This window comes from Physeter macrocephalus, unplaced genomic scaffold, assembly GCF_002837175.3.
Source record: "Physeter macrocephalus isolate SW-GA unplaced genomic scaffold, ASM283717v5 random_820, whole genome shotgun sequence".
NCBI lineage: Eukaryota > Metazoa > Chordata > Mammalia > Artiodactyla > Physeteridae > Physeter > Physeter macrocephalus.
The window spans coordinates 5,378-19,877 of record NW_021146106.1 but is presented as its reverse complement, the minus strand read 5'-3'; the positions used below and the strand labels follow the sequence as shown (position 1 = coordinate 19,877).

Sequence of the window (14,500 nt, the reverse complement as noted above, 5' to 3'; positions counted from 1 at the left end):
AGTCTCTGGAGCACCATATAAGCTTTGCCCAAAGTAATGAACAGTTGAAAGTCAAATGTAATACTTCACCAAACAACTTAAAAATGCTTGCACACTGGAAAGCATTAAGTTGCAGAGACACAAACGGACCCAGAGCAACCTTTGCCAAAAGAGAATATTGTGCTAAATGTACAGCCATAGCTCTTTTCCATATGAAGAAACAGTCAGAAGGATAAAAGAACTTGGTCAAGATCACACAAGTAAGTAGGACAGAATCTGGTCTGCCTGTCCTAAGGTTGTGTTCTTTAACCACCAGGCTAGCTTTTCTCAAATCTGATTCATGCATAGAATAACTATACACCTCTGTTGGCCTTGAATATTCCCTGTTTATACGTATGCCTGCTGCAGTTTTTAATATTGCCCATTTTGACTCCCCAAAGCAACCGAGAAGACACAATAATTTGGTCACTCTGTACATGGGCCACTGTGGTGGGACTGCCCAGGAAGCTTATTAAAAGTGCAGCTTCCTGAGCCCTACTCCACATCTAGATAAGTTTTCTGAGGCTTGGCCCAAGAATCCAGGTACAAGTCTTTTTAAGTGCTTTTGTGGAACCCCCCAGGTGAGTCTCTCACTCTCGTAAGTTAATAAACCATTGATTCGGCCTCCCCCACATGCCCAGCCAGGTCCTGTGAAGGTAGGAGTCCCCGCACCACATCAGAGGGATGCTCCCAGCCAAGTAGTCTCTGGAGGCTTGGAGAATCTGAATGGTCTCATGCTGGCCCACCCGCCATGACAAACTTCCTCCAGAGCATTCCCCTTCACATTTCCCCTTCTACCACTCCCAAAGGCCGTCTGCTCCAATGAGGCCTGACTTCGTCTGTCCTAACGTGCACCCGCTGATTCAAGCAGTTTAGGAATACGAGGCGCTGTGGTTCTCAACCAGGGTGGCCCAACCTCTAAAATGGTAGTCCAAGCAGTCTCTACCTCCTGGCCACATCCCCTCTGCAACAGCCCCAGTAAACGAATGTCTCTCTCATTGCCACACTATCAAAGGCTGCCCCAAATGTGTTTCCTTCCTGTGGGCCAGATCAGGCTAAGGGCAGAGTTGTCTCTTTCCTTCTCTGAGTCGGACCAAATCGTCTTAGTAACACCTCTTCACGGTGTTGACCATGTCTTTCACGGGGGCTGCTGCTGAGCCTTTATCTCCTCCTTTCACGGTGGAGAGAGAGAGGATTCTAATGATTTTTACTTCTAGGGGAGAGGGGAGTGTAACGATTATGTTGTCATTTTGCATTATGTCCTTTTGTCATGAATTTGTTTTGAATTTCATATTAAAATGGGCCCGCCATTCCCACTTTGTGAGGTCATTCAGCGCCCTCATTTTGCACCTTTAACCTCTCTCTCAGTAACGCTTGGAAATGTTTGAAGTGGCATGAGCTTGTCCTCACATTCCTATCATCTGTAAATCCGGGGCCCCAACATGAACCTAACCATTGAGCGGAACACCTCTCCACTACCTGTGTAACACTGGGTAGGCCCCTTAACCTCTTGGTTATTTTAAGCCCTCAGTTGTAAAAATGTGAGGGTTCTATGAATTTATATTTGGGGCAGGACAAGGTCGAAAAGAGTGTGTCTTTGCTTTTATTCTTCCAAACTGGAATGTCTTCCCTCTCTTCCCCATGGGTCCAAATATCACTTGTCCTTCAGGCCCACTGCCAAGGAGCCTTCCCTGATTCCCCAGTCCACACAAATCTCTGCCTCTTAGGGTCAGTGCCATACAACCTAGCTGTCTCTTAATGTTAATCTTGCCTCTCAAGCCAATCTCAGAATGTGGGTCTCTCTTGCCCTCCTGTGGCCCCTGGGGCTGTGCCAGCCCAACAGCATGCCCTACGTGGGGTGTCTACTAGACTAGGGCATGGGTGGGGAGCCTCACACCCAGGTGTGAGGGGCCATGCAGAGTACCTCTGCCTCCACCCTGCTCTCCTCCACAAAACTGCTCCTCCTCCTGAAGCCTGACCCCCAAGTCACAGGTTCCTTGTTATGACCTCACTGGCTAGTGATGACCTCACAGGCCTTCCACAGTTTCCATGGCAGGGTAACTGTGGAAACGTGCTGACCTCAGAGAAACTTCCCTACCAGTTCTCCACCAGATACCAATCTCTTTGGTTGTCTGAGAGAGAATGTCTGACCAGATCTTCTATATTTACTCTAACCTGTCCTATGTTCCCTGGGAGGGCAGTGCAGCAGGTACACCGAGACCAGACATCTGTAGAAGAGGCACGGTGTACACACAACCTCACCTGGCTGCCACATGTTTCTGTGGGTCTTGCCCACTACGTACACCTGAGCACTTTCCCAGATGTAAGTAATACCAGTGACCTGGGACACCTTCAGGGTCCCACAGTGTTCACTGCTGAGGACAAGTGAAAGGTCATGCCTGGACAAGTGTGCAGGAAGGTTCTGATCTTTATAAATGGAGCCTTCCGCTTTGGGCTACAGGATGCTTCCATTCAGACCCTGTCCTGATTAGCCTCTTAGCAAAAGACAAGTGCATTTTTGTTGGTAAATGGAGCGGTTCGAGGAAGAGGGCCACTCTTGAACAGCACCAGGAAGAGGGCCACTCTTGAACCGCACCTTCAAACCCAGGCACCTCTGTGCTCTCATGGAGACATCTATATCGGTCCCCTCAGACACATCCCATATTGAGCTGCTGAGTACTAGGGGAGCAGGTGGTGCCATATTGATGGGAGGACCGGAAGAACCAAGGGGGGTGATGAAGTGCTAGTGAGACTGGAGGGTTGAGGAGATGGTGTCCCAGGAGGCTGGGTTGATGTGAGCGTAGACTTGGTACCCAGAACCCGGTTCTGATTCTCCTGATCACTCTGCCTCAGTATTTGGCCTTGTTCTAATCTAGATGAAAGTATCAGAGGGCTAGAGTTCAGTGTGGTTGAAACAGGCAGTATAAATGGGACCCAAGCAGGGTTGCCAAGGTGGCAGGGCTTCTTAACCAATTTATATTAGATTATCTTTTTCCAAACCTTGAAAGGCATTTCCATTAAAGCCTCAGAAGTGACAGACTGCAAGAAATGTTTTCTCTGTTGTGGAAGGGAGAGATGGAGAGGATCATGATTGCAATGAGTTTCTGGTTCTACTGTTTTCTCTGGAAACGGTTAAGAGACTTTCTCATCTGCTGCAGCCGTAGGCTCTAGGAATTGCTTTTGCAGCCAGTGTCCCTTCTCTAGGGACTCATAGAGGTGATGGACCAAGGCTGTGTTTTGGATGTCAAGTAGATTAAAGGTCTTCGGTCAGAAACTGGGAGACACATGAGAGAGAGAAATTCTGACAGGAGACTGTGTACAGCAGAAGTGACTGATCACTTCTGATTTTCTTTGCAGCAGCAGTGGCTCCCGTCTCTCCTCGTACAGCTGGTCACTACCACGTCCTCAACCGAGGATGTGGAGAAATGAAGGTGGGCTGACATGGGGAGATATACTGCCTGGTTGGTGGCTACCAGGCCTACGGGGATGCTCCTTTGGCCACGCCAGCAAAGGTGGAAGCAGAGAAGCCGGTCCCCAGACGTGCTCCCAAGAGAAAGCGCACTCCGGAAAAGTCGGACGAAGACCTCGGTTGCCCCAGACCCAAAATCCGGCGATTGTAGCATGGTGCCAGGAGGCGGACTCCACAGAATCTTGCTGGCTGAGCCATTCTCTATATTATTATTTTTTTTAAGACTAGTGATACCATCAGATTTTAATAACCTTGAGATCATTAAGAAAGCGATTCCTACATAACAATAATAATATATAATTTTGAGAGCAGTATATGTATCTGTGTGTGTTTTCTGCTATCCAGGGTCCGAAGAATAATTTGGATAGTGAAAAATACTGAATTTTGAGATAGATAACTGAAAATTTAAAAGACACAATAAGCAAAGAGAAGCTAGCTTTCTTTCCTTTCTGAAGATTAAATCAATTAATACAAGAAAGCATTTAGAAGGGTAGCTGGCATACAGTAAATACTCAATAAATGTTAGATATTATTTTTGTACATTATTCACCATTATACTACTCCAGTGTCTAATAAAACACCTAACATATGGCACTCAATATAAATTTGTTAGCTTGTGTTAGAAGGATGTAATATTAAGCCTACCTGGGGATAGATAAATCAATGCCCACATCTTTATATTTTCCAATCTAATGTAAAAGAATGAAAATCTACCCAGGATAATGATTTTAATTTGAAATTTGTCACAGATATGGTCATCTTTCTGACATTAGACAAAATGTTGAAGCACAGATGTTGTCAAGGAATTAGAATCTCTGGGGCAGTGGGGCTTCAATGATTATCATTGAAGCAAAGGTGTATACCTTTGCTTTCAGGGAGGTAAATTTCAATATTTGAAGCCACTAAATTATTTTTTAGTAACAATCATTGTCAATATAGTGTTTTATATTCAATATTACTCTAGCCTTCATGACAGTAAGCATTAAAAAATTAACAGGAAAATATAGTTGGCTGCTCCCAAAAAGAGTAGTTCCTTGTGTGAATTATCTTAGAGTACTTATATTTTATCTAATATAAAGGATGCTAGCAGATAAATGGCAATGTTTTTTTAGTTTTGATTTAGGCAAGAACTTAATTTTTCCATCAAAAACTGAGAATAAAAAGAAAACTCAATTGCTTCAAGGGTACATATAATCACAGTGCTGAGCATTAGAAACAAAGAAGATGTGAAAATGAGAATTAAAAGGGTGGGTCAGAATGTGTCTGGATTCTCTCCAAAATGATATATTTTTTTTTGCTTAAAAAGCATTGGACAGATAACATTAAAGGAAAGAAAATTTTCCTTCCTCCCTTCCTCCATTCCTAACTTCCTAAATTTCTTCTTTCCAACAATTTGTTGAGCAGCTATTAGTTCCCAGGCCTTCATTAGCATGAGAAATACTGTGAAGAGCAAAACAGAAAAACCTCTGCTCCCGTGGAGATTACATTCTAGTGGGTGAGGAAAAAGAATACAGAATAGTTGACAAATACAATAATGTCTGTTTGTGATGCAAATAAATATACGTCAGAAAAATAGGACAGAGAAAGTGGAAAATAATAATATTTAGGGAGCATGATCTGAAAAAAAAACCCTCAGAGATAACATCTGAGCAGAGGAGTATGAAGGATATCAACATGAATATCTAGGGCAAAATTATGCTAGATGGAGGGAAAAGGGAAGGGTAGAGCCCTTAGGTCAGCATATCTGATATTTTCCATAGAGTTACAACTGCTCAACTCCATCTTTGTATTTCCAGAGTAACCCTAGATAATACACAAATAAATGGGTATCACTGTGTTAAAAAGAGATGTGCGAGAAGAGGCTCTGGACTATGTTTGATCCACAAGATGTTTTTTGTCAGCCTCTGCTCTAGATAATAAAATAATAAATCAAGTCCTGATTTATAGTGTCTGCCAATTTCTGAGGTGTAAATTCACCATCGCTGAGTGTCAATCTGTCAACTTGACATTGCTGAACATAGAGTTGGGAAGAGATATTCAGTAGCGCATCATTTATAATAATCCCACCATGCAGATATAACAGGCATAATTACCTCAAAAACACAGATAATTGTAAAATTCAGAGAAATAGAAAGTAATAAGTTTTGAGTATTTATTACCTTTGTTTTTAATATAATTTATTTAATCGCAAGTTTATATAATTTAACCATTAATAACATCTGAGCTCAACACATTCTGAAAACTTTCCGAAAATTTAGCAATCATATATGGTAAGTCAGTACAAGATGATTCTAGCATACTAATGGCATAAGTAAGCATGTTTGTGTTTTTCTTGGATATAAATATGAATTGGTAACTTACATAACTCATCTGGTTAAATAAATAAGAAACTAAAACTGATAACAAAGGACAATTTAAATTATTTAATTTTTATGTCCTACGAAATTAAAAAAAAAAATTGTAATGCCCTATTTTAAGCATATTACATAACCTTCCAAGAATTAAATGTGCTAATTGATTTAAATGGTGATATAATACATGCCTTTGCTGAAAGTAGTAGACAGGGCCAAATTTGTTCTTGAGAATTCTTTCAGGCTTGTAAATAAAGATTCCACATATTAGACATTGATCAAAGTAATATGCCACTTGTAGGGTTGGCATACAATTCAGACTGGAGCCTTCAGGATTTGTATGGAGAACAGATGAAGTAGAAATGACCTCTTAGGGAAACCTATTTTGTTAATTCTCTGGATTTAAATTTTGCTTAAGATACTCTGTAGCGCTTATCTCATTTCAAAATTTTATCTTTGGATTATTTCTGTAGGTCTAGAAAGTTTAGAAACAATCTCAGCCTTTCAGCAGATGAGGTGACTGAGTTCCACAATCTGGCATGTACTTGATATTACGTGCTGCCAAAAGTTGCAAGGTCTGTTCTCCTTTCATTGATATAGAGGAAAGTGAAGCTACTTCAGTACACGCAGAAAGAATGCTAAAGTCTCGGCTTTCATCTGATTTCTTGCTGTGTAAGTCACTTAGATTGTTATGATATATTGGTTATTAAGTTATGGTTTCTCAGCTCCGAGCACAACCTTCTCTACTCCTCTTGAGAGGCTGCGTCTGGGACTCTGCAAACCACTTTTCTGCTTTGTCAGATGCTTCCTACTAACCTTTGCCAATAGGCATGTAACAGGAAACTAAAATACTGAGGAAAGAGAGTACATTCTTTTTTCTTGTTTGCTTGAGGTTGACTTCCTTGTTGTTTCCTATTTCTGGAAGCATTACTCTGGCAATGTTTCTTTGCCCTGGCACTGGCACTTTGTACCCATCATGACAGCTGAATCCCGTTTGTATTAAAACCAATTTAATGCCCTCTCAGAGACACCAGCCCGAGTCAGCCAGCACACTCTCAGCAGAGTTCAATGTCCCAGTCCGATAGGACCCCTCCTCTAAATTTGGAGGTAATGTCAGTAGCTGAGCTATGTCCCCTTCTCAGCTGTTCTAGCCTCCTCTCTGTGAAGCTCCTCCAAACTTTACGTTGTAATAATTCCATTGCTTTCTCCCTTTATTCCCCAGCCCTAGGAGTGGGAGCTGCTTCCTGCACTTGCTAAATCTATTACACCTTAGTGTGCACTGTATTTTCAGTTACACAATTAACACATATTCATTTATCATTAATCATTTTTTATTAAATTAAAAAAATAATAACTGGTGGTATTTCTGTTTCCTAAATGGACCTTGACATTAAAAAAATTACACACCATGATCTAGCTGGGTTTATTACTGGAATGCAAATATGCAACATATGAAAACCAATAAATGTGATATGCCACATTAACAGAATGAAGGAAAAAAATGATCATCTTGATAAATGCAGGAAATTGTTTGACAAAATTCAACACACTTTTGTGATAAAAACTCTCAACAAATTAGGTATAGAAAGAATGTACCTCAACATAATAAGGACCCTATATGAAAAGCCCACAGCTTACATCACACTCGGGTAAAAAAGCTTTTCCTCTAAGATCAGGAAGAAGTCAAGGTTGCTCACTCTTGCCAGTTCTATTCAACAGAGTACTGGAAGTCATAACTAGAGCAATTAGGTAAGAAAAAGAAATATAAGGCATCTAAATTGGAAAGTAAGAGATAAATGTGTCTTTCTTTGAAGATAACATAGTCATATATAGAAAACTTTTCAGACTCCACCAAAAAACTGTTAGAACTAATGAACAAATTCAGTAAAGTTGTAGGATACAGAATCAACATATAAAAATCTGCTGTATCTCTATACACTAACAACAAACTATTGAAAAGTAATGAAGAAAACAATCTCATTTATAATAGCATCAAACATTATAAAATAATTAAGAATAAATTTAACCAAGGAGGTGAAAAATATGTCATTCATGTAGTTGTTTTGAAGTGGGCCCACCGTTCCCACTTTGTGAGGTCATTCAGCACCCTCATTTTGCCCCTTTAACACCTCTCTCAGTATCACTTGGAAATGTTGGAAACGGCAGGAGCGTGTCCTCACGTTCCTATCAGCTGTAAATCCGGGGCCCCAACGTGAACCTAACCATTGAGCTCACCACCTCTCCACTACCTGTGTGGCACTGGGTAGGCCCCTTAACCTCTCGGTGTTTTTACGCCCTCAGGTGTAAAAATGTGAGGGCTCTATGAAGTTATATCTGGGGCAGGACAAGGTCGAGAAGAGTGTGTCTTTGCTTTTCTTCTTCCAAACTGGAATGTCTTCCCTGCCTTCCCCATGGGTCCAAATGTCACCTGTCCTTCGGGCCCACTGCCAAGGAGCCTTCCCTGATTCCCCAGTCCACACAAATCTCTGCCTCTTAGGGTCAGTGCCTGACAACCTAGCTGCCTCTTAACGTTCATCTTGCCTCCCAAGCCAATCTCAGGATGTGGGTCTCACTTGCCCTCCTGTGGTCCCTGGGGCGGTGCCAGCCCACCGGCACGCCCCGCGTGGGGTGTCCACTAGACTAGGGCATGGGTGGGGAGGCCCAGGTGTGAGGGGCCAGGCAGAGTACCTCTGCCTCCACCCTGCTCTCCTCCACAAAACTGCCCCTCCTCCTGACGCCTGACCCCCCCAAGTCACAGGTTCCATACTATAACCTCACTGGCTGGTGATGACCTCACCGGCATTCCACGGTTTCCATGGCAGTGTGACTGTGGAAACGTGCTGCCCTCAGAGAAACTTCCCTACCAGTTCTCCACCAGAGACCAAGCTCTTTGGCTGTCTGAGAGAGAATGTGTGACCGGGTCCTCTACACGTATTCCAACCTGTGCTCTGTTCCCTGGCTGGGCGGCGCAGGAGGTACACAGAGCCCGGGCATCTGCGGAAGAGGCACGGGGTACACACAACCTCACCCGGCTGCCGCGTGTTTCTGCGGGTCTTGCCCACTACGTACACCTGAGCCCTTTCCCAGATGTAAGTAACACCAGCGACCTGGGACACCTTCAGGGTCCCACAGTGCTCACTGCTGAGGACGAGTGAAAGCTCACCCCCGGACTAGTGTGCAGGAAGCTTCCGATCTTTACAAATACGGACTTCCGCTTGGGGCTACACGACGGTGCTTCCATTCAGACCCTCTCCTGACTGGCCTCTTAGCAAAAGACAAGTGCATTGTTGTTGGCAAATGGTAAATGGAGCAGTTTGAGGAAGAGGGGGCCACCCTTGAACCGCACCTTCAAACCCAGGCACCTCTGTGCTGTCACGGAGACATCTAGATCGGTCCCCTCGGACACATCCCATACTGTGCTGCTGTGTACTAGGGGAGAGGGTGGTGCCATATTCATGGGAAGGACGGAAGAACCAAGGGGAGGGGTGATGAAGTGCTAGTGAGACCGGAGGGCTGAGGAGATGGTGTCCCAGGGGACTGGGTGGATGTGAGCCTAGATTTGGTACCCAGAACCCAGTTCGGAGTCTCCTGTTCACTCGGCCTCAGTATTTGGCCGTGTGCTAATCGAGATACAAGTCTCAGAGGGCTAGAGTTCAGTGTGGTTGAAACAGGCAGTATAAATGGGGCCCGAGAGGGGCTGCCAAGGTGGGAGGGGGTCGTGACCAAGTTATATTAGATTATTTTTTTCCAAACCCTGAAAGGCATTTCCATGAAAGCCTCAGAAGTGACAGACTGCAAGAAATGGTTTCTCTGTTGTGGAAGGGACAGATGGAGAGGATCATGAGTGCAATGACTTTCGGGTTCTACTGTTTTCCCTGGAAACGGTGAAGAGACTTTCTCATGGGCTGCAGCCGTAGGCTCTCGGAATTGCTTTTGCAGCCAGTGTCCCTTCTCTAGGGACTCATAGAGGTGATGGACCAAGGCTGTGTTTTGGATGTCAAGTAGATTAAAGGTCTTCGGTCAGAAACTGGGAGACACATGAGAGAGAGAAATTCTGACAGGAGACTGTGTACAGCAGAAGTGACTGATCACTTCTGATTTTCTTTGCAGCAGCAGTGGCTCCCGTCTCTCCTCGTACAGCTGGTCACTACCACGTCCTCAACCGAGGATGTGGAGAAATGAAGGTGGGCTGACATGGGGAGATATACTGCCTGGTTGGTGGCTACCAGGCCTACGGGGATGCTCCTTTGGCCACGCCAGCAAAGGTGGAAGCAGAGAAGCCGGTCCCCAGACGTGCTCCCAAGAGAAAGCGCACTCCGGAAAAGTCGGACGAAGACCTCGGTTGCCCCAGACCCAAAATCCGGCGATTGTAGCATGGTGCCAGGAGGCGGACTCCACAGAATCTTGCTGGCTGAGCCATTCTCTATATTATTATTTTTTTTAAGACTAGTGATACCATCAGATTTTAATAACCTTGAGATCATTAAGAAAGCGATTCCTACATAACAATAATAATATATAATTTTGAGAGCAGTATATGTATCTGTGTGTGTTTTCTGCTATCCAGGGTCCGAAGAATAATTTGGATAGTGAAAAATACTGAATTTTGAGATAGATAACTGAAAATTTAAAAGACACAATAAGCAAAGAGAAGCTAGCTTTCTTTCCTTTCTGAAGATTAAATCAATTAATACAAGAAAGCATTTAGAAGGGTAGCTGGCATACAGTAAATACTCAATAAATGTTAGATATTATTTTTGTACATTATTCACCATTATACTACTCCAGTGTCTAATAAAACACCTAACATATGGCACTCAATATAAATTTGTTAGCTTGTGTTAGAAGGATGTAATATTAAGCCTACCTGGGGATAGATAAATCAATGCCCACATCTTTATATTTTCCAATCTAATGTAAAAGAATGAAAATCTACCCAGGATAATTATTTTAATTTGAAATTTGTCACAGATATGGTCATCTTTCTGACATTAGACAAAATATTGAAGCACAGATGTTGTCAAGGAATTAGAATCTCTGGGGCAGTGGGGCTTCAATGATTATCATTGAAGCAAAGGTGTATACCTTTGCTTTCAGGGAGGTAAATTTCAATATTTGAAGCCACTAAATTATTTTTTAGTAACAATCATTGTCAATATAGTGTTTTATATTCAATATTACTCTAGCCTTCATGACAGTAAGCATTAAAAAATTAACAGGAAAATATAGTTGGCTGCTCCCAAAAAGAGTAGTTCCTTGTGTGAATTATCTTAGAGTACTTATATTTTATCTAATATAAAGGATGCTAGCAGATAAATGGCAATGTTTTTTTAGTTTTGATTTAGGCAAGAACTTAATTTTTCCATCAAAAACTGAGAATAAAAAGAAAACTCAATTGCTTCAAGGGTACATATAATCACAGTGCTGAGCATTAGAAACAAAGAAGATGTGAAAATGAGAATTAAAAGGGTGGGTCAGAATGTGTCTGGATTCTCTCCAAAATGATATATTTTTTTTTGCTTAAAAAGCATTGGACAGATAACATTAAAGGAAAGAAAATTTTCCTTCCTCCCTTCCTCCATTCCTAACTTCCTAAATTTCTTCTTTCCAACAATTTGTTGAGCAGCTATTAGTTCCCAGGCCTTCATTAGCATGAGAAATACTGTGAAGAGCAAAACAGAAAAACCTCTGCTCCCGTGGAGATTACATTCTAGTGGGTGAGGAAAAAGAATACAGAATAGTTGACAAATACAATAATGTCTGTTTGTGATGCAAATAAATATACGTCAGAAAAATAGGACAGAGAAAGTGGAAAATAATAATATTTAGGGAGCATGATCTGAAAAAAAAACCCTCAGAGATAACATCTGAGCAGAGGAGTATGAAGGATATCAACATGAATATCTAGGGCAAAATTATGCTAGATGGAGGGAAAAGGGAAGGGTAGAGCCCTTAGGTCAGCATATCTGATATTTTCCATAGAGTTACAACTGCTCAACTCCATCTTTGTATTTCCAGAGTAACCCTAGATAATACACAAATAAATGGGTATCACTGTGTTAAAAAGAGATGTGCGAGAAGAGGCTCTGGACTATGTTTGATCCACAAGATGTTTTTTGTCAGCCTCTGCTCTAGATAATAAAATAATAAATCAAGTCCTGATTTATAGTGTCTGCCAATTTCTGAGGTGTAAATTCACCATCGCTGAGTGTCAATCTGTCAACTTGACATTGCTGAACATAGAGTTGGGAAGAGATATTCAGTAGCGCATCATTTATAATAATCCCACCATGCAGATATAACAGGCATAATTACCTCAAAAACACAGATAATTGTAAAATTCAGAGAAATAGAAAGTAATAAGTTTTGAGTATTTATTACCTTTGTTTTTAATATAATTTATTTAATCGCAAGTTTATATAATTTAACCATTAATAACATCTGAGCTCAACACATTCTGAAAACTTTCCGAAAATTTAGCAATCATATATGGTAAGTCAGTACAAGATGATTCTAGCATACTAATGGCATAAGTAAGCATGTTTGTGTTTTTCTTGGATATAAATATGAATTGGTAACTTACATAACTCATCTGGTTAAATAAATAAGAAACTAAAACTGATAACAAAGGACAATTTAAATTATTTAATTTTTATGTCCTACGAAATTAAAAAAAAAAAATTGTAATGCCCTATTTTAAGCATATTACATAACCTTCCAAGAATTAAATGTGCTAATTGATTTAAATGGTGATATAATACATGCCTTTGCTGAAAGTAGTAGACAGGGCCAAATTTGTTCTTGAGAATTCTTTCAGGCTTGTAAATAAAGATTCCACATATTAGACATTGATCAAAGTAATATGCCACTTGTAGGGTTGGCATACAATTCAGACTGGAGCCTTCAGGATTTGTATGGAGAACAGATGAAGTAGAAATGACCTCTTAGGGAAACCTATTTTGTTAATTCTCTGGATTTAAATTTTGCTTAAGATACTCTGTAGCGCTTATCTCATTTCAAAATTTTATCTTTGGATTATTTCTGTAGGTCTAGAAAGTTTAGAAACAATCTCAGCCTTTCAGCAGATGAGGTGACTGAGTTCCACAATCTGGCATGTACTTGATATTACGTGCTGCCAAAAGTTGCAAGGTCTGTTCTCCTTTCATTGATATAGAGGAAAGTGAAGCTACTTCAGTACACGCAGAAAGAATGCTAAAGTCTCGGCTTTCATCTGATTTCTTGCTGTGTAAGTCACTTAGATTGTTATGATATATTGGTTATTAAGTTATGGTTTCTCAGCTCCGAGCACAACCTTCTCTACTCCTCTTGAGAGGCTGCGTCTGGGACTCTGCAAACCACTTTTCTGCTTTGTCAGATGCTTCCTACTAACCTTTGCCAATAGGCATGTAACAGGAAACTAAAATACTGAGGAAAGAGAGTACATTCTTTTTTCTTGTTTGCTTGAGGTTGACTTCCTTGTTGTTTCCTATTTCTGGAAGCATTACTCTGGCAATGTTTCTTTGCCCTGGCACTGGCACTTTGTACCCATCATGACAGCTGAATCCCGTTTGTATTAAAACCAATTTAATGCCCTCTCAGAGACACCAGCCCGAGTCAGCCAGCACACTCTCAGCAGAGTTCAATGTCCCAGTCCGATAGGACCCCTCCTCTAAATTTGGAGGTAATGTCAGTAGCTGAGCTATGTCCCCTTCTCAGCTGTTCTAGCCTCCTCTCTGTGAAGCTCCTCCAAACTTTACGTTGTAATAATTCCATTGCTTTCTCCCTTTATTCCCCAGCCCTAGGAGTGGGAGCTGCTTCCTGCACTTGCTAAATCTATTACACCTTAGTGTGCACTGTATTTTCAGTTACACAATTAACACATATTCATTTATCATTAATCATTTTTTATTAAATTAAAAAAATAATAACTGGTGGTATTTCTGTTTCCTAAATGGACCTTGACATTAAAAAAATTACACACCATGATCTAGCTGGGTTTATTACTGGAATGCAAATATGCAACATATGAAAACCAATAAATGTGATATGCCACATTAACAGAATGAAGGAAAAAAATGATCATCTTGATAAATGCAGGAAATTGTTTGACAAAATTCAACACACTTTTGTGATAAAAACTCTCAACAAATTAGGTATAGAAAGAATGTACCTCAACATAATAAGGACCCTATATGAAAAGCCCACAGCTTACATCACACTCGGGTAAAAAAGCTTTTCCTCTAAGATCAGGAAGAAGTCAAGGTTGCTCACTCTTGCCAGTTCTATTCAACAGAGTACTGGAAGTCATAACTAGAGCAATTAGGTAAGAAAAAGAAATATAAGGCATCTAAATTGGAAAGTAAGAGATAAATGTGTCTTTCTTTGAAGATAACATAGTCATATATAGAAAACTTTTCAGACTCCACCAAAAAACTGTTAGAACTAATGAACAAATTCAGTAAAGTTGTAGGATACAGAATCAACATATAAAAATCTGCTGTATCTCTATACACTAACAACAAACTATTGAAAAGTAATGAAGAAAACAATCTCATTTATAATAGCATCAAACATTATAAAATAATTAAGAATAAATTTAACCAAGGAGGTGAAAAATATGTCATTAATGGAAAAATTAAGAAGATATGAATAAATAGAAAGA

At 40.9% G+C, this 14,500-nt stretch overlaps 2 pseudogenes; both read left to right on the top strand.

The window, feature by feature from the left end:
• The first annotated feature begins 2,160 nt into the window (after positions 1–2,160).
• Positions 2,161–3,680, top strand: LOC114485235 (DPEP2 neighbor protein-like; annotated as a pseudogene).
• Positions 3,681–8,701: 5,021 nt separating this feature from the next.
• LOC114485236 (DPEP2 neighbor protein-like) lies at positions 8,702–10,253 on the top strand (annotated as a pseudogene).
• Positions 10,254–14,500: the final 4,247 nt, after the last annotated feature.